This window comes from Hypanus sabinus, chromosome 1 (genome assembly GCF_030144855.1).
Source record: "Hypanus sabinus isolate sHypSab1 chromosome 1, sHypSab1.hap1, whole genome shotgun sequence".
Taxonomy (NCBI): Eukaryota; Metazoa; Chordata; class Chondrichthyes; order Myliobatiformes; family Dasyatidae; genus Hypanus; species Hypanus sabinus.
Window position 1 is genome coordinate 201,797,063 of NC_082706.1, and position 23,286 is coordinate 201,820,348.

The following is a 23,286-nucleotide window of genomic DNA, read 5'->3' on the forward strand; positions in this document are numbered from 1 at the left end:
AGACATTTTCCAGTGGTAGAAATTGCTAATACAAGTAGGCATATTGGAAGAGAGTATAGGAGGATTGTCAGTAGTAAGTTTTCTACACAGAGGGTGGTAGGTGTCTGGAATGCCCTGAAAGGGGTAGTTCTAGAGGTCGGTTTAAGGTGGTGCTAGTGATGTCCAGTGACTACTTGCGAGCAGCAAAAAACAGAATAAAGGAACTATATGCCTTATTAATAATGATCAATGCGAACGAAGGGGAGGCAAGCAAAGGGTGGTTGAGGCACGTGGCACAGTCATGGCAAGTGGAGACAAGTGGTGGCAGAGGCGCAGGGAAGGCCCGGTCACAGCAGGCGGAGGCAGGGTCGAAGCAGAGTCAAGGCAAAGTTATGGTGTCCCTGAGTGCAAGGGAAGTCCCGATGTCTGATCGACTTAAGCACCGGGCTAAGTTGGAAGGATCGGGTCTGGGCTGAATCGTGGCGGTAGGATCCAGATCCCAGAGTTCTCCAAGAGTGAGGAATGACCCAATGTCTGGATGATTTGAGCACCAAGCCAGGTTGAAACGGCCAAGGTGTTGGGACAGGAGATGAAGCAAGTGCCAGTTCTGTTTGACATTTACTCAGCTTGGCACTGAAAAGCAGAGCTGGCTGCAGTGATGTCTAGTTTTGTGTCTTTTGTAAAACTCCAGTTCTGTAACTGTTTGCTTACTTTTATTGTTCCTTGGACCATCTCTCTCTCTCTCTCTCTCTCTCTCCCTCCCCCCCCCCCCCCACACACACACACACAGAGTGTTTGATCATCTTCTAATCAATGGGCTCTTTCAGGGTTTCTTTGTAGTGCAGCCACCTGTAAGGAGATGTGTCTCAAGGTTGTATTATGTATGCGTACTTTAATAAAAAATGTACTTTTAACTTTGAGATATATAAGGGGTATTTAAAGGCACATGGATGATAGAAAAATTGATGACAGAAGTATATGGTGGGGAAGGTTCAGTTTGATCTTAGTTTAGAAGGTAGGCGCAATATTGCGGGGTGAGGGATCTATACTCTGCTGTACTGTGTTCTGTGTTCTATTGTTTTAATCACAGAGAGATTCATACGCATAGAGCCAGGTACTTTTGCTCATCAAGTCTTTGCTGACTATCAACAACTCATCTTTGTATGCCTTTCTTTCCCAATCCCATCTGAAGTAGATGTCAGACCAGCTCCCGCTGACACCTTCCAGCCTGCACGTGCAGGCACCTCTCAGTCGTCACCCAGCTAACAGGATTCACCTGCTGCTCTTTCCAGACACATCACCTGCAGCCTATTTAAACCCAGATCTCATCCACAGCCCTTGGCCACTCATTGAGCCCAGTTGCTCTGAGTTTTCGCTCCCTCTGACTAAAGCTTACCCTGATGCCTGGGGTGTTAGTTTCTCTTCTCTCTTGTTCAGTGCCCCATCATTGCTTGCTGTTATTGAAGTTACTGTTCACGGCTGAATCCTCTCCAATGCTCAAGCCTCCTCAATATTTCATAACAGTAAGCAGATCTTTTTCTAAGCCTCACCCCTTACTGAAACTTAATCCCTCGAGGTTTAGACAACTCTGCTACGTGGAAGAAATTCATACTACCTGTGTCCCTCGTAATATTTTATACCTCAGTGCAGCTCACCCCCTCAGCCTCCTTTTCACCAAGGAAAACAAACCCAGCTATCTGGTCTCTCTTCATGCCTACAAAGAAGGCATAACAACAGCTGTATTTCATTAGGGGAGATTTGATATGTCACCAAAGGCATTCACAAATTTCGACAGATGTGCCGTGCAGAGCATTCTAACTGGTTGCTTCACCATCTGGTATCGGTGGGGGGGGGGGGGGGAATGATGGAACAGGGTCAAAGTAAGTTGCAGAGAGATGTAAACTTAGTCAGTTCCATCATGGGCACTAACCTCTGTTGTTTCCAAGAACCTTCAAGGAGCGATGCCTCAAAAAGGCAACATCGACATTAAGGACACCCCTCACACAGGCCATGCCTTGTTCTAATAGCTACCATCATAATTATTTAATTTAATATGTCTATGTAACACCCTGAGAAAGGTTTCACTGCTAATGTAGTGATATTTCTGTAGCAGCAGTGTTTGGGCTATCGCTAGCGATAACGGGGCTTTGGAATGTGAGCCGCCCAATGAAGGGAGCGTTCTTTTTCTTGGTGTGTGCCTGAGAATGAGGTGATCTGGGGCTTTTGTTCGGCGAGAGATGAAGAGAAAAGATGCCAGGTAGGTCGTAGACACCAGAAAGGAGTGGTCTTGGAGTGGGGCCGGGAGTCGGCGAAGCCCGGGGAAATCGATGGAGGACCAATGGAAGGGAAGCCATGAGCTTGTGCATGTTAGACTCTTCCATTAAAATGGGCCCTTTTCTTTTTGTTTTACTTTACCAACACTTTAGTCAAATTAAGAATTATAAAGCTAAATCGTTTAATTTCATTTTTTCTACTATTATGTATTGCATTGTACTCCTGCTGCAAAGGCAACAGATTTCATGACATTTGCCGGTGATATTAAACCTGATCCTAATTCTGATTCTGAAATACTTCTTCAGTCTTCATGATGAATCTCCCCTCCAGTGTAAGATTTTCTTCCTATCACGGCAGTCAGAACTGCACACCATATTCCAGATGTGATCTATGTTTTATAAGGTTGTACCACAACCTCCTTGCTCTTGTTCCAATTCAGATTTAGTTATCTGAATTTTCTATGTAGAAATGCACTGTTTGTTAACACAACCTAGAGATCTGCTTGGGGCAGTCCTCAGCTGATGCCACGGTATCACTGGCATGTGCCATGAAATTTCTTGTTATACGGCAGCAGTACATTGCAACATATAATTTTAAAAATCTATAAATTACAGTAAATATATATATATATATATTTTAAAAGTTAAATTAAATAAGTGGTGCAAAAAGAGAGAAAAAAAGTGGTGAAGTGGTGTCATAGGTTCAGTGTCCATTCAGAAATCTGATGGTACAGGGGAAGAAGCTGTTCCTGAATTGTTGAGTGTGTGCTTTTGGGTTCCTGTACCTCCTACCTGATGGTAGCTATGAGGAGAGGGCATGTTATGGGTGATGGGTGTTTTTAATGATATATGCCCTCTTTTTGAGGCATTGCTCCTTGAAGATGTCCTGGATGCTGCCCCGTCATGCCCACAATGCTCAGCAGAACAACACAGAACACAACAAGCAACAAAACAACAATGGCAAAACAAGCCCTGCTCCTTCATCCCAGCCACCTTTACACATGGACAGTCCTCCAATTCCAGGATAAGCCTCTGGGCCTCCAGTCCCCATCCCTATCCCCAGGCTTCAACTTCCATACATCTAATTGACCTCAGGGTTCCGATCTTCAGTATCATCCCCTAGACTAGATGATGATAGGACCCCAACTTCAGGCTCGAACTGCAGTCATATGAACGGACTGGTCCCTGTGCTTCCACATGCTTCCTAATCACGTGGATGTCTAATTCTGGGACAGCCCAACATCCACGGATGTCTTTCATCGTTATCCATGTTTCTGGGCTTTGAGTATGGAATGGAGACCTAGACTGCACATGTCCTTTGTCACCCGTCCACGTTGCTAGATGGAGACCAAAGCTTAGCTCCATTCTTTGTCCCAGTTAATGAGGCTGCCATTGGCATGCTACATATCTCAGATGCTAGTACCTTTACGCTGTTCCACACTAGGGATCAGGACTCTACATTCATTGTGTCTGTCCTATTACTGTGAGGTCTCTCAAAATACAAAATTTGTGTATGAGAATTGTGACTAAATAGGCTCAGGTGATGAGTCTGGAATGAACAGCACTAACATTCTGAGTTCAGTTCATATCGTTATCTGTAAGGAATCTGTATGTTCTCCCCTGGAACTACATGTTTTTCCTTCGTGTAGTCTGTTTTCCTCTCACATTCCAAAGACAAAAAGATCAGGGTCAGTAATTGGTGGGCATGCTATGTTGGCACCGGAAGCACAATGTCATCTGTGGGCTTGGACTGTGATGCTTGCTGTCACAAACAACGCATTTCACTGTATGTTACAATGTTTTGATGTACTTATACATAAAAAAGTTGTTTATACACAGTAATGAATTATGAAGGTTATTGAACTGACCCCTGTGACTACTAGCCTCCAATCTAAGGAATAACCTTTGGCTATCTTTCGTTGCTCCCTACCTGCGAGCCAATTATAAATCCAATTAGTCATCTCTCCCTGAATCCCATGTGATCTTAAGTAACCTTCCACAATAGCCTGCCATACTGACTGAGTTTAGAAGAGTGAGGGGGGACTGTCATTGAAGCATTGAATATTGAAAGGCCTGGGTAGAGTGGATGGGGAGAGGATGTTCCCTGGACTGGGGGGGAAATCTAAGACCAGACGGCACAACCTCAGAATAGAAGATCGTCAGTTTAGAACAGAGATGAAGAGGAATTTCTTTAGCTACACACACAAAATGGTGAAGGAACTCAGCAGGTCAGGTAGCATCTATGGAAAAGAGTTAACAGTCAACATTCCAGGCCAAGAGAGGTGCTGCCTGGAGGTGAGTTCCTCCAGCATTTTATCTGTGTTGCTTTGGATTTCCAGCATCTGTAGGCTTTCTTGTGTTAAGAATTTCTTTAGACAGGGAACGATGAATCTGTGGAATTCATTGCCGTAGAAGGCATTGGGTATATTTAAAGTGAGGGTTGATAGGTTCTTGATTAATAAGGGCATCAAAGCTTTCAGGGAGAAGGCAGGTGAATGTGGTTGAGGGGGAGGATAATTCAGCTATGATGGAATGACAGAGCAGACTCGATTGGCCAAATGGCCTGAATCTGTTCTTATGTCGTAGAGGCTATCATGTATATGGGACTTGGTCAAAGATTGTTCAGGAAGCCTTGAACACTGTTAAACAGCTAATGCTTATTTCTTTTCAGGTGCTGCAGAGCAGACAAATTAACACTTTGCATTTTGAACTAAGGCTTGGACCAAGAGAGTGGGGGGTGGTGGAGGAGGGGGCTGGTCAAGAGCCGCTCTGAGACCTGAGGCTAAAGAATGACATCCATTGTGGGGGAATGAGTTATGGGGAAAATGTAGAGCAACACACACAGAATGCTGGAGGAACTCAGCAAATCAGGCAGCTTCTGTGAAGGGGAATAAACAGTTGATGTTCCAGGCCAAGTCCTTTCATCTGGACTGGAAAAGAAGGGGCAGAATCCAGAATAAGAAGATGGGGAGAGGGAGGAGTACAAGCTCACAGATGTTAGGTGAGACCAGGAGAGGTGTAAGTTGGTCAATGGCGATGGGGCAAGAAAGCTGTTTGGGGATAGGGGGAAAAGGTAAGGGCTATAGAAGAAGAAATCTAATAAGAGAGGACAGTGGACCATGGGAGAAAGGGAAGGTGGAGGGACACCAGAGGGAGGTGATGGGCAGGTGAGAAGAGGGGCACAAGAAAGGAGAAGGGAAAAAGAGAGAAGCACGTGGGGGTGGGGGTTAAAATTACTGGAAATTAGATACATCACTGTTCATACCATCCGGTTGGACGCTAGCCAGATGCAATATGAGGTGTTGCTCCTCAAACCTGAGAGTGGCCTCATTGTGGCAGTAGAGGAGGGTATGGACCCAGAATGTCAGAATGGGAATGGGAAGTTAAATTGAAATGGGTATCCCCACTGGGAAATGCAGCCTCTTGCGACAGACAGAGTGAAGGTGTTTGACAAAGTGGTCCCAAACTGCATCAGGTGTCATTTTTGTAGAGGAAACCATGCCAGATATAGTAGATGATGCCAATTGATTTGCAGGTGAAGTGTTGCACCTCCAGGAAGGACCTTTTGGAGCCTCAGTAGTGGTGAACAGAAGGTGTAAGAGCTGGTGTAACTTGTACTGCTTGCAGGAAAAAGTTTCCAGGATAAGGGATGCTGGGGAAGAGGGTAATCAGGAACCTGGGCTGGTGGAGAAACCTGTGATGTGGAACAATTGGAGAATTCATTGGGTAGTGTTAAAGACCATAAGACCTAAGAAAAAAATAAGGCCATTCAACCCATTGAGATTGGTTTGCCATTTCATCCTGGCTGATCTGTTATCCCTCTTAACCCCATTCTCCTCTTGTAACCTTTGACAGCATAATTAATCAAAAAGATATCAACCTTCGCATTAAATATACCCAGTGGCTTGGTCTGCACGGCTATCTTTGGCAAAGAATTCCACATATTCACCCCCTCTGGATAAAGAAATATTCCTCAGCTCTGTTCTATATAGAACTTCCTTCAACTTTGATGCCGTGCCCTCTAGTCCTAGACACTCCTACTATTGGAATCATCCTCTCCATTTCCAATCCACCTAGACACTATTATTCGATAATGAGATCCCCCATCATTCTTCTAAGCACCATTGAGTACAGATCTAGAGCCATCAAACGCTCCTCATATGTTAAACCTTTGATTCCGGGATCATTATTGTCAACCTCCTCTTGACTTTCTCCAATGCCAGCACAGCCCTTCTTAGATAAGGGGCCCAAAACTTCTCACAATGCTCCAAGAAAGGCCCCTCAAATGCCTTATAAAATCTTAGTATTACATCTTTGCTTTTGTATTCTAAGCCTCTTGAAAAAAATGCTTACACTGCATTTGCCTTCCTTACCAGTGACTCAACCCGCAAGTTAACCTTGAGGGAATTCTGCACAAGGGCTCCCAAGACCTTTTTGCATCTCTGATATTTGAAATTTCTCCCCATTTACAAAATAATGCACATCTTTGTTCCTTCTGCCAAAGTGAATGAACACACACTTCCCTACATTATATTCTGTCCGCCAGTTCTTTGCCCATTCCCACAATCTGTCTAAGACCTTCTGCAGACACTTTGCCTCCTCAAGACTATCTGCCCTTCCACCCAGCTTTGCATCATCCACAAAGCCATCAATTCCTTCATCCGAATCATTGACATGTAACGTGAGAAGGAGCAGTACCAACTCTGGCCCCTGCAACACACCACTAGCAATGGCAGGCAACCTGAAAAGGCCCCTTTATTCCGTGAATAGGCTGCAGTTAATTCAGCGTTTGGTAGCTGCATGGTTCAAAGGGCCACAAGGACCTACTCAGCGCTATATCTCAATAAATAAATAAATTCCTTTCTGCTGCCTCCCTTCCTTCTTATAGAGTGGAGTGACATTTGCAATTTTCCAGCCTCAGGAACCATTCCAGAAACTAGTAGTTCTTGAAAGACTGTTAATAATGCCTCCTCAATCTCTTCAGCTACCTCTTTCAGAACCCTAGGGTATAGTCCATCTGTTCCATTTAATTTATCTACCTACAGACTTTTCAGCTTCCCAACCACCTTCACCCTAGTAACAGGAATGAGACTCACTTCTACCCCCTGACACTCTCGAATTTCTCAGATTCAAAGCACATTGATTATCAAAGGATGTATAAATTATGCAGCTTGAAAATTGTCTGCTTACAGGCAGCCAAAGAGGAAGAAACTGGAATAACCCAATTAAAAAAGACCAAAAACTACAGCGCAGAGGAAGAGAGAGAAAAAGAAACACACATCATGCAAACAACAGAAGCGAGCCAACAGCGTTCCGAATCAGACTGAGTCCCAGAGCAGCCAGAGTAGGCCCAAGCCTCATTCCTCAGGTCATCAAGCCAGTAGAGCAAAAACTCATAGCAGCTGGATCAGTTCCCGGCTTGGGTACTGCGGAAATAGGAATGAATATTTGCGAGACAGTAAGCTAGATCAGCCCAACTTTCGCCTCCGTATCCAACACTAGGACTTCCAGTGTATCTGGGCCAACTTTTAAATTATCCAAGCACCACGTTCTAGGACATGGATCTGACATTCTGCTAGTGCCTTCTTTGGTGAAAACAGTTGTAAAATGCTTACTAAGTTCCTCCACCATTTCTTTGTCCCCCATTTCTACCTCTATAGTGTCATTGTCCAGCAGTTCAATATCCAATCTCATTTCTCTTTTCTCTTTATATACCTGATAAAACTTTTTGTATCCTTCATATTTCATCTTTTCTATCTTGATGGCTTTCTACTGGTTTTTAAAAGCTTCCCATTCCTCTGCCTTCCCACTTCTTTTTGCCCATATTATATGCTTTCTCGTTTGCTTTTATGTTTTCTTTAACTTCCCTTGCCAGCTTTGGTTGCCTCATCCTGCCTTTAGAATGCTTCTTCATCTTTAGGGTGTATCTTTCCTACACGTTCCAAATTTCCACCAGAAACACCAGCCATTGCTGTTCTGCCATCATCCCTGCTAGTGTCCCCTTCCAATCAACTTTGGCCAGCTCCTCTCTTATGCATCTGTAATTTCCTTTATTCCTTCCTTCAGTCCTGCCAAAGGGTTTTAGCCTGAAACGTCAACTGTATTTTTTTCCATAGATGCTGCCTGGCCTCCAGCATTTTGTGTGTGTTGCCTGCATCTGTAGATTTTCTCTAGTTTGTAATTTCCTTTACTCCAATATAATACAGATACATCCAATTTTAGCATCTCCTTCTCAAGCTGCAGGGTGAATTCTTTCATGTTATGATCACTGCCTCCGAAGGGTTCCTTTAAAGCTTCCTACTCAAATCTGGGTCATTACATAACATCCAATGCAGAAATGCCAATCCCCTAGTGGGCTCAACTACAAGCTGCTCTAAAAAGTCATATTGTAGGCATTCTATAAATTCCCTCTCTTAGGATCCCGCACCATCCTTTTTTCCCAACCTACCTGCATATTGAAATCCCCTGTGATTGTTGCCCTTTTTACATCCCTTTTATATCTCTCTGTAGCTCCTATCTATCACCCCCTCAATCTCCCAAACAAGCCGAAGGTCATCTGGCTGCAGCTCCATTTCCTTAACACGGTCTCTAAGGAGATGCAGTTCGATGTACTTCATGAAGATGCAGTTACCAAGGGCCTAAAGGAAATGGGTAATTAATATAGTCTACAACTGAGAGAGATCCCTGCTCAGAACTGCATTGATCAAATTTTTCCCAGCATCTGGAATAGTGCGGTTGTGAATGCATCACTTGATGTGGATCTGATCTGGGGGAGACATCAGAAAGTGGTCGACACAGTCCAGTTCATCACAGGCAAAGCCCTCCCCATCATTGAGCACATCAGCAAGGAGCACAGCCACAAAAAGCAGCGTCCATTATCAAAGACCCCCACCATCCTCACTATGCTATCTTCTCGCTGCTACCGATGGGCAAAAGGTACAGGAGCCTTGGGTCTCGCACCACCAGGTTCAGGAACAATTATTACCCTTCAACCATCAGGCTCCTGAACTGGCATGGATAGCTTCACTCACCTCAATGCTAAGCTAATTATTCACAAGGTCTCAAGACAAAGGAGCAGAAGCAGGCCATTCGGCCCATCGAGTCTGCTCCGCCACTCCACCATGAGCTAAACTATTCTCCCATCTAGTTCCAATTTCTGGCTTTTTTACCATATCCCTTGATACCCTGACTAATTAGATACCAGTCAATCTCCTCCTTAAAAACCCTCAATGATTGGGCCTCCACAGCTATATGCGGCAACGAATTCCATAAATCCACGACCCTCTGGCTAAAAAAGTTTCTCCTCATCTCTGTTTTAAATGGGTACCCTCTAATTCTAAGACTGTGACCTCTTGTCCTGGACTCACCCACCAAGGGAAACAGCTCAACTCAACTCACTTTCAAGGACTCTTTATAACTCAAGTTCTCAGTTTTTTTTTTGTTTGCACAGTTTTGCTTCCTTTGCACATTGGTTGTTTGTTGGACTTTGTTTATGTGTAGTTTTTCATAAATTCTCTTGTATTTCTTCACTCTCCTGTAAACGGCTGCAAGAAAATGAATCTCAATATAGTCTGTGGTGTCATATACTGACTTTGTAATGAGCGTTGAACCTTGACTTTACATCAGGTGTGTACAGGTAAACCTCAGCTAGAAGTGTACAGTCAGATTTAAGGAGATGGTGGATTTCAATTCAGAAATTCTGGCAATCAATTTTCAAAACCGTGGTGCTAATGAAAAATATTAGGATATATCCAAAATTCTAGCTCCTGGAATATGCATGTCCAATACATGCACAGTGTGATTCATCATACATACAGAATAAATAAATAATTTTAAAAAGTTGGGGTGATTTGTGTTGGCCGCAGCTGCTGGAATGGACTCCAAGAACTGTGAGGTAATGTTGCAGCTCTGTAAAACCCTGGTTAGACCATGCTTGGAATATTGTATTCTTTTCTGTTTGCCTCATTATAGGGAGGATGTGGAAGCTTTAGAGAGGGTGCAGAGGAGATTTACCAGGACGCTGCCTGGATTAGAGAGCATGTCTTATGAGGGTAGGTTGATAGAGCGAAGGCTTGAGAGGTTACTTGATAGAAGATGATAAGAGGCATACAGCAAATGGACAGCCAAAGACTTTTTTCAGGGATAAATGTGCATTATTTTGAGATGATTGAAGGGAAGTGTGGGGGGATGTCAGAGGTAGGTTCCTTTACTCAGAAAGTGATGGGTGCGTGGAACACCTTGCCAGGGTTAGTGATGGAGGCAGGTACATTAGGGGCATTTAAGAAACTCTTAGACATGGATGATGGAAAAATGGAGGGCTATGTGGGAAGGAAGGGTTAGATTGATCTTAGAGGAGGTTAAAAGGTCAGCATAACATCATGGGGCAAAGGGCATTCTATATTTTTAGTGGCAATTTCTAGGCAATGCTGAGCAGATCTGGGTAAGACAATAGAAAGAAGAATACAGTTCCTGTTTCATATCACTGACCCTTCATTAGTTGAAGCGGCATTGACCTGAAACATTTTCTACATTGTTCTCTTCACTGATGCAGTTTGAAGCTATTTCTATTTCACACGTCCAGGTCCACAGTTCCTGATGCTCATTCTGTAATAATTTATTCTCTGTCAATTCCAGTTGCCTTCACTACTAAAACAGGGTAGCTTATGAATCCACCAAAGTTATATAAAAAAATCATCTAGGCCATGCTCTCTTCTTGCTGCTGCCATCAGAAAGGAGATACAGGAGACTTAGGTCCAACACGACCAGGTTCAAGAACAGTTATTATCCTTCAATTGTGCTGAACCACCATGGGATAACTTCACTCACCTCAACACTGAACTGATTCTACAGCCTACAGACTCACATTCAAGGAATCTTCATCTCATGTTCTCGGTATTAGTTATTTACTGTAAATATTATATGAATAATTATTCTTATTATTTTTTTATCTTTGCACAGTTTGTCTTCTTTTATTCAATGATTTTATTGTCAGTCTTTGTGTGTAGTTTCTCATTGATTTAATGGTATTTCTTTGTTCTACTGTGAATGCTTGCAAGAAAATAGCATGATGCACAGTGGTTTACAGTGCAGATGGTTCAGTTCCTGCTGCTGCCTGTAAGGAGTTTCCCTGTGAGCACAGGGATTTCCTTCCGCAGCCCGGTTGATAGGTAAATTAGGCTCGGATTAAATTGGGGGATTTTTGGGTGGTGTGGCTCTATGCTAACATACCGTCCACTATGCTACTATACCATTTTCTTGTGGGCACTCACAGCAGAAAGGCAAGAAGGACCTATTTTGTGCTGTATCTCAATTTAAAAAAAATTACACGAACCTCAGGGTGGTATATAGTGGTAAGAAGCACTCAGATGATAAATTCACTTGGAATTTTGAAATAGTTAATTTTGCTGCAAAATGAGCTGAAAGCAATTCTATCCCGTATTACTTGAACTGGATTGAAGTTTACAGGTACCTGAATGAAAGTGGCTCACAACTAGATATGCGTAATAATAGAGTGTAAAATAGTTGTTAATTTTAGCTCTTTGCGTAGGAGCTGTTGTGATTGAACAACCCTTCCTTGCCTTCATCGGAGAAGCAGCCAGCAGTTTGAGACAGGTGGAGCTAATTCAAACTGTGAAGCAGATTTGCTTCAAGCAGGTCATCAATGTAGACAATCTGCCTCTCATCAAGACTTAGTTTAAACATTCGATGTTTTTTTTGTGTTCTATTTCTTTCAGATCGATGACAGTATCACAAATCCTCTTTAGAACCAGCATGGAGGCTGGCATTTTGGACTGTTGACGAGGGCATGGGACTCGTTTTATTATTAATCATTTCCAAGCAGCATCAGATAGGAAGCATCAATAAACGAAAGTCAACCTACAGAAAGAGTGTGCGGAAGGTAATTTTGTTTTCCAAATTCTGAATGAAAATTCTGATGGAAATAGTGATTGCTAATGTGAACTTGTACCCTGATTTGCTGAAGGGAAGCAGGGGTGTTTAGATGTACATTCGGATATCTATTATTAAATTGTGCAAAACATGATTTTTGGATGCATTTCTGATAGCATACCATCGACAATTCGAGTTGCACAGGTTCAGCAGTCTGAGAAAAGTTGTAATTTTCGGAGCACGAGAATAATTTGATCGTTTATTTCATGATAATAGAAATGTTCATGATGTAAAGTTAAATTTATGTAAAAAAAAACTTGTAGGATGCTGGGGAATGTGGAGTTTATGGGCAGTTGTGTCTATATTAAGTAAAAGCACCACCTTTACCCAAATCTTAAACACAAGAGATCCTGCAGATGCTGAAAAGCCAGAGCACCACACACAAAATCCAATGGAAATCGGCAGGTCTGGCAGCATCTATAAACAGTCGGCGTTTCAGACTGAGACCCTTCATCTAAACATGGATGCTGCCTGATCTGCTGAGTCCCTCCGACATTTTGTGGGTTGGTGACCATATTTAGACACAGGTGATGTCTCGAGGGCAGATAATGTTGTTCCTGTATTCCTGAAGGGCCATAGTGATAAGCCAGGAATAAGCAGTCGATGTTTTGGGCCAAGGTCCTTCATCATGTCCAGATGAAGGGTCTCACCTATCACCTTCCCCTCCCTGCACCTTCTTATTCTGGCTTCTGGCCCCTCAGTTTCCAATCCTAATGACGTCGGCTGTTTATTCTCATCCATAGATGCTGCCTGACCAGCTGAGGTCCTCCTGCATTTTGTATGACTTACCCAAATCTGTTCTTCTTATATTATTGTAAGCTGCTATAGAGAAGAAACATTAACTTGTCGAATTCATGGATACAGTTCCTCATGACACTAAAAAATATGAAATATCAAAATGTGATTTAAAATGCATTTGTGCTTTGAGAATCAAAATTAATTTTAGTCACAGGGTAACAATTCAGAATGGATTTCACATTACCTTAAGTGCTTTTTAATGTGCAATTCTGATTTATCTTCGAATTACTGTGGTTCATTATGTTGTTGGCATGCGCACCTGTTGCTAAAAATACACGCCATCTCCCTGGCTGTTGGTCACTATTCAAGGAAATTACCTCACTGAGCATCTGGGGTGGGTGTAGAGGAGGATGGTTGAAGGGGGTGGGAGGATTCCCTTTGCTCTGAATACTGTTTGTTATTCAATAGGCTTTTTAGATCTTTAAGTGGCGTAGAAAACTGCCCATTAATTTTGATGGATTTTTCATAAATCTTCTGTGGACATTAGATTCCCTGCCTTCCGGTAACTTGTCCCCCTTCTCCTTCCCATTTCTTTCATCCCCTACTCTGCCTCCCCTCTTACCTCTTTTCTTCTCCTCACCTGCCTACCACCTTCCCTTCCTCCCATGGTCCGCTATCCACTCCTATCAGATTCCTTCTTCAGACCTTTACCTATTCCACCTACCACCTCCCAGCTCCCCCACCACCCACCAACCTCCACCCTTGTTTGACTTCCTATCAATTTCTAGTTTGTATTCCTTCCCCTGCCCCCCTCATCTTCCTAATGTCCCTCCTTCTTTCCAGTCTTGATGAAGAATCTCAGCCCAAAACTCTGTGTAAAAAAAAACTACCTACGAAATCTTCCTTATACATTGCCCCACTCGTCTTAAAAGGTAACTTCTGTGGGGGTATGTCCCACCATGACTCCAGACTGCTTTTTAGACTGCTTTTTGCTTCCATTGGAATCTCATTCCGAGGGTGACAGTGATATTGCCCACTCCATTTTTGACGTTGAGCTGGCAAAGCAGCGAGAACGCTTTGGGTCCTGTTCTCGGCGAGTCTGCAGTTCAAGACAGGATTTCGGGTCCTCTTCCAGAATCTTTATTTGTTGTTGTTGGTGAGCCCTGGACCAATACAAAAGATCAAAATCCAAAGAACAATCAAAAGTCCGGAGGTCGAGGCCGGATGGCCAGAGCCCCGAATCTGTGAACTTCTGCGAGTCCTCTGGGGAAATTGAAGGCCCAATATCCGTATATCCATGAGGCTGAGGCTGAAGACAGCCTGTGCTGGGGATTAGAGGACAATGTGTGTATATGTGTACGTGGGAGGGAGGGAGAAATGGAGCTTGTTTTGCTATTGTCATTGTGCTTTGTCACTTGATATGCTGTGTTCTGTGTTGTACTACCAAGTACATTGGGCATGCTATGATGGCGGTGGAACGTGCTGCCCCAGCACGTGATTGGGTGTGTTGGCTGTTAATTCAAACACCACATTTCACTGCATGTTTCAATGTACCTGCGATAAATAAATCCAAAGCTGAATTTGACAGTTTTGTGGTGATTATTCCAAAGGCACTCTCTTTGCATTAATGAAAGCACGAAGAGGTATCACTGGTGATGTGGAGTGACACTAGTGGTAGGCATCACTAGTGCAGAAGGTACAATTAGGCAGCGCAGGTCTTTGGTCTGGAAGGGCCTATTACTATGCCAAATCTCTCTAAAGAAATTACCAGAAATGAGATAAATCGATGTTCAGGTTGGAGGCTCCCCACCCAGACAATCTATGAGGTGTTGCTCCTGAAACCTGAAAATTGCCTCATCTTGGTAATAGAGGAGGCCATTGACCGACATTTTGGAATGGGAATTGGAAGTCTATTTGAAGTGGGTGACCAACAAGAAATTCTGCCTTTTAAGATCATAGGACCATAAAAGAAAGGAGCAGAATTAGGCCATTTGGCCCATTGAGTCTGCTCCACCATTTCATCATGGCTGATTTATTATCCCTCTCAACCATATTCTCCTGTCTTCTCCTATAACCTTTGAAGTCCTGATTAATCAAGAATTTATTAACCTCTGATTTAAATATACTCAATGACTTGGTCTCCACAGTCATCTGAGGCAATGAATTCCGTAGATTCACGACACTCTGGCTAAAAAAATTCCTTTTTATCTCTGTTGTAAATGGACATCCCTCTATTCTAAGGCTATGCCCTCCTGTCCTACACCCAGTGTTAGACCCAGTTTCCTCTAAGTGCTCCAGTTTCCTCACACATTCCAAGATTAGTAGATCCCAGTGCTATTCGGACCAGTGCTTCCCACAATGGGAAACATCCTTTCCACATTCGCTCTATCTTTGCCTTTCAATATTCAATAGGTTTCAATGAGATCTCCTCCCACCCATTCTTCTAATCTCTCATGAGTACAGGCCCAGAGCCATCAAATGCTCCTGAAATATTAACACTTTCATTCCTGGAATCACTCTCCTGAATCTCCTCTGGACCCTCTCCAATGCCAGCACACTTTTTCTTCGTTAACGGGCCCAAAATTGCTCACAAGTGTGGTCTGACTAATGCCTCATGAAACCTCAGCATTACAACCTTGAGTTTATATTCTAGTCCTCTTGAAATGAATGCTAGCATTACATTTGCTTTCCTCACCACCAGCTCAATCTGCAAGTTAACATTTGTGAATCCTGCACTCGGTCTACTATGTCCCTCAGCAAATCTGATTTTGAACTTTCTCCTCATTTAGAAAATGGTCTACACCTTCCAAAGTGCATGTCTATAAACTTCCCAAGTGCCAGGAGGGAGACAAGAGGGGAGGGATGAGTGGCCAGAAGAGTCATGCAGAGCTGTATCTCTCAAAAGTTCAAAGTACCTTTATTATCAAAGCATGTGTACATTTATACAACCTTGAGATTCATCGTCTAACAGGCAGCCACAGAACAGAACCCCAAAAAAAGCATTAAAAAGACCATCAAACACCCAATGCACAGAGAAAAACAAGTCATGCAAACAATAAATGCAACCAAATAGTGTTCTGGACTGAAGTTCACAAATAGCTTGCCCATGGAGCCTTTGCTCAGCACAGAGCCGAATAAAGGTTGCAGAGCTGTGACCCGAACCGGCCTGACCCTCGCCTCGGGCCCCGACAGCCTGATCTTTTCAATCTGGTCCCATGCCTAAATCGTTGTCCAAATATCGGGTTCAGTTGCTTTGATACCCTCTGGGGCCTGGACCCCGCCTGCTCGATTCGGCCTGTACCTGACCTTTCCAATTTGGCCCGATGCTTAAATCATCGTCCAAACATCGGGTTCAGTCACTTCAAGACACTCTGTGGCCTGGACCCCAGAATTTCTCCAACATTTTGTCTGGACAATACATTAACCCTTGCCTTGCCACAAAGGCATTTTGCACGTTTGCCTTCATTATTCAGAGAACTGAGTACAGGAGTTGAAATGCCATGTTACAAATGTGTAAGACATTGGTGAGATGACACTAACTATTGTATCCAGTCTTCTCCAAGGATAGTCATGTTGTCAGCATTTCATGGTGGAGAGAATTGCGAGTTGCTGAGATCCTGACAGCGACACTGAATGGAGCTTAGCTCCTGACATGGTCGCCCATGGTGGTAAGTTCAAGGGGGAGATTCCAGACACGTCCAACCAACCCCTCATCAGTGGAGCTTGCAGGTGTTGACACGTTACTATGGCAGTGAAGGTCGAGGAAGACTGCAGCAATGAAGGGTCCACGCCTGGACCCTGACCTCCATCTCTCAAGGACCGTGTGGTGGCTGCCCTTGCATCAGCTTCCCCACATTAAGCAAAGTCACACAGAGGCCTTCTCCCTTAAGGGAGTAACCGCTTGGGAGAAAATCATACCCGACTCGAGTGATCACACCACCACCACTACTATTGTGTAGAATGGTGCAATTCAGGTGACCCAGAGAGAAGAAGTTGGGAAAAGGGCAGTAAAGATTCAAAAGGATAGACAATAGACAATAGGTGCAGAAGTAGACCATTCAGCCCTTCGAGACTGTACCGCCATTCTGAGATCATGGCTGATCATCTACTATCAATACCCGGTTCCTGCCTTGTCCACATATCCTTTGATTCCCCTATCCATAAGATACCTAACTAGCTCCTTCTTGAAAGCATCCAGAGAATTGGCCTCCACTGCCTTCCGAGGCAGTGCATTCCACACCCCTACAACTCTCTGGGAGAAGAAGTTTTTCCTTAACTCTGTCCTAAATGACCTACCCCTTATTCTCAAACCATGCCCTCTGGTACTGGACTCTCCCAGCATCTGGAACATATTTCCTGCCTCTATCTTGTCCAATCCCTTAATAATCTTATATGTTACAATCAGATCCCCTCTCAATCTCCTTAATTCCAACATGTACAAGCCCAGTCTCTCTAACCCTTCTGTGTAAGACAGTCCCGACATCCCAGGAATTAACCTCGTGAATCTACGCTGCACTTCCTCTACAGCCAGGATGTCCTTCCTTAACCCTGGAGACCAAAACTGTACACAATACTCCAGGTGTGATCTCACCAGGGCCCTGTACAAATGCAAAAGGATTTCCTTGCTCTTGTACTCAATTCCCTTTGTAATAAAGGCCAACATTCCATTAGCCTTCTTCACTGCCTGCTGCACTTGCTCATTCACCTTCAGTGACTGATGAACAAGGACTCCTAGATCTCTTTGTATTTCTCCCTTACCTAACTCTACACCATTCAGATAATAACCTGCCTTCCTGTTCTTACTCCCAAAGTGGATAACCTCACACTTATTCACATTAAACGTCATCTGCCAAGTATCTGCCCACTCACTCAGCCTACCCAAGTCACCCTGAATTCTCCTAACATCCTAACAAAGGATGTTTGCAAGTCTGGAATACCTCATTTATAACAAGACACTGCAAAGCTGGGATGCCTTTCCTTGGAGTGAAGGAGCTGAGGGGTGACCGTAGAGAGGATTATAAAATCACAAGGGACATAGTTAAGGTCTTTTACTAAGGTTCATTCATGGTGTGCTGTGTTGTATGATGTGGCCAATCACGGTCCTTCCATGACCACAATTGCTTTAGGCATGTCTTTCTACGGAAGTGGTTTGCCATTGCCTTCTTCTGGGCAGTGTCTTTACAAGACGGGTAACCTCAGCCTTTATCAATACTCTTCAGAGATTGTCTGCCTGGCGTCAGTGGTCACATAACCAGGACTCGAGTTATGCACCGGCTGCTCATGTGGCCATCCACCATATGCTCCCGTGGTTTCACGTGACCCTGATCAGTGTGGGGATCTAAGCAGGCGCTACACTTGCCAGTGGGTAACCTGCAGGACTGTGGAGGGAAGGGGAACCTTACACCTCCTTTAGTAGAGACATATCTCCACCTTGTCACCTGTTCACTAAGGTTAGGAGAGTCTAGCACTGGAGGTTATAGTTTTAGGTTGGGAGTGTTAAACTATAAATAGTAGATGAAGGGTAATTTTCTTCACAAAGAGGTTGGTGGGTATATGGAATGACCTGCCAGAGAAAATGCTTGAGAAAGGCAACTTTACAATGCTTAAAGGACATTTGGATAAGGAAGGTTTAGACCAGGGATTCCAAACCTGGGATCCACTGACCCATAGAACCATAGAACATTCCAGCACAGAAACAGGCCTTTTGGCCGTTCTTGGCTGTGCCGAACCAATTTTCTGCCTAGTCCCACTGACCTGCACCTGGACCATATCCCTCCATACCCCTCTCATCCACATACCTGTCCAAGTTTTTCTTCAATGTTAAAAGTGAGCCTGCATTCACCACTTCAACCGGCAGCTCATTCCACACTCCCACCACTCTCTGTGTGAAGAAGCCCACCCCCCCCCCCCACGTTCCCTCTAAATTTTTTCCTTTTCACCTTTAACCCATGTCCACTGGTTCTTTTTCTCCCCTGGCCTCAGTGGAAAAAGCCTGCTTGCATTCAGCCAATCTATGCCCATCATAATTTTATACACCTCTATCAAATCTCCATTCTTCTACGCTCCAGGGAATAAAGTCCTAACCTATTCAACCTTTCTGTGTAACTCAGTTTCTCAAGTCCCGGCAACATCCTATGGACATGTGGTCAATGTTTAAGGATTTCCTGCAGGATGTTAGGGATAAGTTTGTCCTGGTGAGGAAGATAAAGAATGGTAGGGTGAAGGAACCATGGGTGACAAGTGAGGTGGAAAATCTAGTCAGGTGGAAGAAGGCAGCATACATGAGGTTTAGGAATCAAGGATCAGATGGGTCTATTGAGGAATATAAGGTAGCAAGAAAGGAGCTTAAGAAGGGGCTGCGAAGAGCAAGAAGGGGGCATGAGAAGGCCTTGGCGAGTATGGTAAAGGAAAACCCCAAAGCATTCTTCAATTATGTGAAGAACAAAAGGATGACAGGAGTGAAGGTACGGCCAATAAGAGATAAAGGTAGGAAGATGTGCCTGGAGGCTGTGGAAGTGAGCAAGGTCCTCAATGAATACTTCTCTTCAGTATTCACCAATGAGAGGGAAATTGATGATGGTGAGGACAATATGAGTGAGGTTGATGTTCTGGAGCATGTTGATATTAAGGGAGAGGAGGTGTTGGAGTTAAAATACATTAGGATGGATAAGTCCCCGACGCCTGACGGAGTATTCTTCAGGCTGCTCCACGAGGCGAGGGAAGAGATTGCTGTACCTCTGGCTAGGATCTTTATGTCCTCGTTGTCCACGGGAAATGGTACCGGAGGATTGGAGGGAGGCGAATGTTGTCCCCTTGTTCAAAAATGGTAGTAGGGATAGTTCGGGTAATTATAGACCAGAGAGCCTTACATCTGTGGTGGGAAAGCTGTTGGAAAAGATTCTTAGAGATAGGATCTATGGGCATTTAGAGAATCATGGTCTGATCAGGGACAGTCAGCATGGCTTTGTGATGGGCAGATTGTGCCTAACAAGCCTGATAGAGTTCTTTGAGGAGGTGACCAGGCATATAGATGAGGGTAGTGCAGTGGATGTGATCTACATGGATTTTAGTAAGGCATTTGACAAGGTTCCACACGGTAGGCTTATTCAGAAAGTCAGAAGGCATGGGATCCAGGGAAGTTTGGCTAGGTAGATTCAAAATTCTCTTCCCTGCAGAAGGCAGAGGGTCATGGTGAAGGGAGTACATTCAGATTGGAGGGTTGTGACTAGTGGTGTCCCACAAGGTATCTGTTCTGGGACATCTAGTTTTCGTGATTTTTATTAACAACCTGGATGTGGGAGTAGAAGGGTGGGTTGGCAAGTTTGCAGATGACACAAAGGTTGGTGGTGTCGTAGATAGTGTAGAGGATTGTTGAAGGTTGCAGAGAGACATTGATAGCATGCAGAAGTGGGCTGAGAAGTGGCAGATGGAGTTCAACCCGGAGAAGTGTGAGGGGGTACACTTTGGAAGGACAAACTCCAAGGCAGAGTACAAAGTAAATGGCAGGATACTAGGTAGTGTGGAGGAGCAGAGGGATCTGGGGGTACATGTCCACAGATCCCTGAAAGTTGTCTCACAGGTAGATAGGATAGTTAAGGACGCTTATGGGGTGTTAGCTTTCATAAGTCGAGGAATAGAGTTTAAGAGACGCGATGTAATAATGCAGCTCTATAAAACTCTGGTTAGGCCACACTTGGAGTACTGTGTCCAGTTCTGGTTGCCTCAGTATAGGAAGGATGTGGAAGCATTGGGAAGGGGACAGAGGTGATTTACCAGGATGCTGCCTGTTTTAGAGAGTATGGATTATGATCAGAGATTAAAGGAGCTAGGGCTTTACTCTTTGGAGAGAAGGAGGATGAAAGGAGACATGATAGAGGTGTACAAGATATTAAGAGGAATAGACAGAGTGGACAGCCAGCGTCTCTTCCCCAGGACACTACTGCTCAGTACAAGAGGACATGGCTTTAAGGTAAGGGGAGGGAAGTTCAAGGGGGATATTAGAGGAAGGTTTTTTACTCAGAGAGTGGTTGGTGCGTGGAATGCACTGCCTGAGTCAGTGGTGGAGGCAGATACACCAGTGAAGTTTAAGAGACTACTAGATGGGTATATGGAGGAACTTAAGGTGGGGGGTTATATGGGAGGCAGGGTTTGAGGGTCGGCACAATGTTGTGGGCCGAAGGGCCTGAAATGTGCTGTACTATTCTATGTTCTATGTGCTGTAAACCTCTGCACTCTTTCAACCTTATTAATATCCTTCCTGTAATTAGGTAACCAAAACTGCACTCAATACTCCAAATTCAGCCTCACCAATGTCTTATACAACCTCACCATAACGTTCCACTCTTATACTCAATACTTTGATTTATAAAGGCCAATGTGTCAAAAGCTCTCTTTACGACCCTATCTACCTATGATGCCACTTTTAGGGAATTATGTATCTGTATTCCCAGATCCCTCTGTTCTACTGCACTCCTCAGTGTCCTACCATTTATCTGTATGTTCTACCTTGGTTTGTCCTTCCAAAGTGTCTCACACTTGTCTGCATTAAACTCCATTTGCCATTTTTCAGCCCATTTTTTCAGCTGGTCCAAATCCCTCTGCAAGCTTTGAAAACCTTCCTCACTGTCCACTACACCTCCAATCTTTGTATCATCAGCAAATTTGCTGATCCAATTTACCACATTATCATCCAGATCATTGATATACCTAGATGACAAATAACAATGGACCCAGCACTGATCCCTGTGGCACACCACTAGTCACAGGCCTCCACTCAGAGCAGCAATCCTCCACTACCACTCTCTGACTTCTCCCATTGATCCAATGTCTAATCCAATTTACTACCTCTCCATGTATACCTAGGGACTGAATCTTCCTAACTAACCTCCCATGTGGGACCTTGTCAAAGGCCTTACTGAAGTCCATGTATACAACATCCACTTTCCTGGTAACCTCCTCGAAAAACTCTAATAGATTGGTTAAACATGACCTACCACACACAAAGCCATGTTGACTCTCACTAGTAAGTCCCTGTCTATCCAAATACTTGTAGATCCCATCTCTTAGTACTCCTTCCAATAATTTACCTACTACTGATGTCAAACTTACTGGCCTATAATTTCCCGGATTACTTTTAGAGCCTTTTTTAAGCAACGGAATAACATGAGCTATCCCCCAATCCTCTGGCACCTCATCCGTAGATACTGACACTTTAAATATATCTGCTAGGGCCCCTGCAATTTAAACACTAGTCTCCTTCAAGGTCCGAGGAAACACTCTGTCAGGTCCTGGGGATCTTTCTACTCTGGTTTGCTTCAGGATAGCAAACACTTCCTCCTTTTTAATCTGCATAGGTTCCATAACCTCACTACTCGTTTGCCTTATTTCCAATGACTCCATGCCAGTTTCCTTAGTAAATACAGATGCAAAAAACCCAGTTACGATCTCCCCCATTTCTTTTGGTTCTATACATAGCCAACCACTCTGATCTTCAAGAGGACCAATTTTATCCCTGACTATCCTTTTGCTCTTAATATACCTGTAGAAGCTCTTAGGATTATCCTTCACCTTGACTCCAAAGCAACTTTATGTCTTCTTTTAGCCCTCCTGATTTCTTTCTTAAGTATTTTCTTGCACTTTTTATACTCCTCAAGCACATTATTTGTTCCTTGTTGCCTATACCTTTCATACATCTCTCTCTCTTCTTCTTTATCTGATTTCCAATATCCCTCGAAAATCAAGTTCCCTTATTCTTATTCACTTTGCCTTTAATCCTGACAGGAACATACAAACTCTGCACTCTCAGAATTTCTCCTTTGAAGGCCTTCCACTTACCAATCACATCCTCACCAGAGAACAACCTGTCCCAATCCACACTTTTTAGATCCTTTCTCATTTCTTCAAATTTGACCTTTTTCCAGTTTAGTACCTCAACCCGAGGACTAGATCTATCTTTATCCATGACCAAGTTGAAACTAATGGCATTATGATCACCAACGTAGCTCTCTAGGTCATTGAGGTACACAGGGCTCCAAACCGTATACGACAAGGTGTGGTCCTAGATGCACCATCAATAACTCTCTGAGACGTGAGGCGAGATATCGGCTTTTATTGACTGGAAGAAAGAACAAGCAGCAATTGACCACCATGCTACATCCTGGAGACTGAGAGGCAGGGCTCAGGCCCCAATCGCCTTTATACCAGGGTCTGTGGGAGGAGCCACAGGAGCAGTCAGTGGGGGGACGTGTCCAGACAGGTATATGTAGTTCACCACAGTCCTTTTGGAGAGGCACCAGGACATACCACTTTTAATTACTCACAAAGTTAATATAAGACTACACATGAATCA

General features: G+C 43.9%; 1 protein-coding gene across 1 annotated transcript in view; it reads left to right on the forward strand.

The window, feature by feature from the left end:
- Positions 1-23,286, forward strand: part of arpp21 (cAMP-regulated phosphoprotein, 21) — a 323,923-nt gene that overhangs the window by 135,560 nt on the left and 165,077 nt on the right. Inside the window, exon 2 of the mRNA XM_059984261.1 lies at positions 11,987-12,150. The gene's annotated coding sequence lies outside the window, so the exon portion shown is untranslated. The remainder of the gene's footprint in view (positions 1-11,986; positions 12,151-23,286) is intronic.